Consider the following 3,256-nt stretch of genomic DNA (forward strand, 5'->3'; position numbering starts at 1 on the left):
CAGAATCTTATCGTCAGCATTAAGCAGTGAGATGGGCCACCAATTTCTTATTTCTGTCCGCTCCCCCTTCCGCTTGTCGATGAGGGTGATGATGCCTTTCCTCATGGATTCTAACATCCTGCCAGCCTGGAGCATACTCTTGTTTACTGCCAGACATGTTGATTCTTGCCTCAAATCAGTGCACAATAAAAGAGACTGATTCCGTCAGGCTCCTTTTTTTACAGGCCACCCGGACCTGGCTGAGAAAGGCAGAGTGAGAGCAGGGAGGGGAGGAGACAAGAGTGAAGATTAAACAGAGAGCTAGATGGAGGAGACACCCAGAGTGACAGACAGAGAGAGAACGTTCCTCATCTTTCAGCTCCACCTCCAGTTTCCTCCGGGCTGCCAATTTCAAACCCTTTATTAACAGTGGAACCGAAACCCAGCTCTCCACACAAAGCCTTCCAGACTCGGTTTTCATAGTCAAGGCTTTCCAGAAAGCCGGAGCTTTTAAATATGGTCCCGATGCAATTAACGCTCAGTAATATTCCCACCTAAACACAGTCCATTCGATAACAAGAAACCTCCTCAGTAACATCACCATTTCCACACACATCCGCTTCCAGCAGTTTACAGCACCTGACTGCAGCTGCTTGGGGAATCTCCTGTGTTAAGATTGGAGTTGGAAAGCGGCCTTTACCCGGCAGTGTTATTGTCTCACACTGAATCTGCTAGACATCCTGTTCTCTTTATTGCGAGAGAGAAAGCACGGATTTAGGAAATGTTCATTTGAAATGATCTCTGTTAAGAACGAGCCCCGCCGTGGGACAGGTATTCCAGTGCAAAGAGCTGTCCATGACCGAGTGTTGCAGACTGGCACATTGCAACGTCCAAGACTATGTGCTGTGGGACGGCATTAAAGCTTGGGGAAGCCACCATGGAGACTCAATGGGGAAAGGCTGCAGTCTGAGGCCCTAGTAGGCCATAGTACAGTGAGGGGCTGGAACCCGTGTAAAACCCCTCGGACTGTTTGCACCAGAGAATGTTTGATGTGTAATGTAAATACTGTAAATATAACCTGTGCAGGCAGGGATAGTGAGATACATCATGTACCTTATTGAAGGACACTGATCTGTATTGTACCTTATGTAATATTAAATTTGAACTGCTTTGCAATGTAATTGCAGAAATTATATGAATAAATTACATTTTGTGCAAAAGAAAGCAGCTTTCCTGTCAACACACACCTTGTCTCAGGGCACAACTTTCCTGTGATCTTGTCATACCCAACTTCGCTCTATATCTTCTGACACACACACTTTACAGCCTGTCATTTCCAAAAATAAGCATTCTAAAATCAAAAGACCTTTTGTTTATTTCTCCTTTCTTTTCATTTCTCCTCTATTCTTCTCAATCACTCCCTTCAACAGTCCTATTCAGATCAAGGTGGAATGTGAATAGTGTCACAACTCATCTGACACTATTATTACCCTTCTCTTCTCTTGTCTCATTCAATGGGAAAGTTTTATTCACCAGTCTGTTGCTGTTTTACACTCTTGCCATACCATCTGGTATTGCATCCATCTGAATTCTGTGCTTTCATGGCCTTATCTTTCTTTTCCACTTCTGTATGATTTGTTTGCTTCAGTTCCATTCAACCAGGCTGGACCACAGGGAAGCTTGGAACCTTTGCCTTGGACGGGTCCACGTTGATCCATGACATTCAGAATCACCTCCTTGAAATAACTCCATAGTACAACTACAGTAACCACACAGCATCTGCTTCAAACACTCCTCCACATTTTATCTGTTCTGACCGTCAACACCTCCAGCTCTTTTGTTTAAGTGGAACCCATCAGGTGTGTATAGGCTCCTTCTATTCTGAAAGCTGTAGCACTGGTTCAGGGAATTCAGCCCTGTTTCTCTACTCGAAAGGATCAGCCATGCTTGATCTGCCTCGTATTTTGCTTTTATTGCAACGTTACAAGACCTCCAGTCCTCTGGCACCACACCTGTATTCAGTGAGGGATTGGAAAATGATAGTCAGATCTTCCACTATTTCTTCCCTGGCTTCTTTCAACAGCCTGGGGTACATTTCATCTGGTCCTGGTGATTTATCCACATTCAAGGATGCTCATCCCATTAAGACTTCCTCTCTCCTTAAGTTATCACGTCCAATACTTCACACTCCTACTCTTTAACTGGGCGGCACAGTGGCGCAGTGGTTAGCACCGCAGCCTCACAGCTCCAGGGACCCGGGTTCGATTCTGGGTACTGCCTGTGTGGAGTTTGCAAGTTCTCCCTGTGTTTGCGTGGGTTTTCTCCGGGTGCTCCGGTTTCCTCCCACATGCCAAAGACTTGCAGGTTGATAGGTTAATTGGCCATTATAAATTGCCCCTAGTATAGGTAGGTGGTAGGGAAATATATAGGGACAGGTGGGGATGTGATAGGAATATGGGATTAATGTAGGATTAGTATAAATGGGTGGTTGATGGTCGGCACAGACTCGGTGGGCTGAAGGGCCTGTTTCAGTGCTGTATCTCTAAAACTAAAACTTAATAACAATATCTGCATCACCCTCTCATTCGGGAAGACAGTAAAGTATTCATGAAATATATTGGCAACATCTTCCAAACCGATACAAAGGTTACATTTTTGATCTTTTCTGTGCCCTGCTATTTGCTTTGTTGCCTCGAACTCTAATGTTTTCATGCAACATCTTTGGGTCCATTGTTATTTTGTTTTCCCATGTTCTTTCCTGCTTTTTACCGCTGCTCCCAAACGCCTCCAGTTCAGTCAAAACACAACTTGTCAGAAGTGGGATTCGAACCCATGCCTCCAATGGAGACTGCAACCTGAACGCAGCGCCTTAGACCGCTCGGCCATCCAGACTGCCGGTGATATGCAATTAATGCTAAGGAAATTATTCATTCTTTGTGAAAGTATTTGTGAGATTGTGGAAATGGCTGGAAGAGGAAAGACCGGCGGGAAAGCTCGGGCCAAGGCCAAGTTTCGCTCCTCCCGGGCTGGACTGCAGTTCCCGGTGGGCAGTGTTCACAGGCTCCTGAGAAAGGGTAACTATGCTGAGCGTGTGGGTGCCGGAGCCCCGGTCGATCTGGCTGCTGTGCTCGAGTATCTGACCGCTGAAATCCTCGAGTTGGCCGGTAACGCGGCCCGGGACAACAAGAAGACCCGCATCATTCCCAGACACCTGCAGCTGGCCGTCCGCAACGACGAGGAGCTCAACAAGCTGCTGGGAGGGGTGACTATCGCTCAT

At 46.4% G+C, this 3,256-nt stretch overlaps 1 non-coding gene across 1 annotated transcript; it reads right to left on the bottom strand.

Moving 5' to 3' along the window:
- Positions 1-2,788: 2,788 nt before the first annotated feature.
- Positions 2,789-2,871, bottom strand: trnal-cag (transfer RNA leucine (anticodon CAG)). The gene has a single exon. It is a non-coding gene; the product is annotated as a tRNA-Leu (tRNA).
- Between the last annotated feature and the right edge of the window lie 385 nt (positions 2,872-3,256).

The sequence above is a fragment of the Heterodontus francisci genome, unplaced genomic scaffold, assembly GCF_036365525.1.
Source record: "Heterodontus francisci isolate sHetFra1 unplaced genomic scaffold, sHetFra1.hap1 HAP1_SCAFFOLD_43, whole genome shotgun sequence".
NCBI lineage: Eukaryota > Metazoa > Chordata > Chondrichthyes > Heterodontiformes > Heterodontidae > Heterodontus > Heterodontus francisci.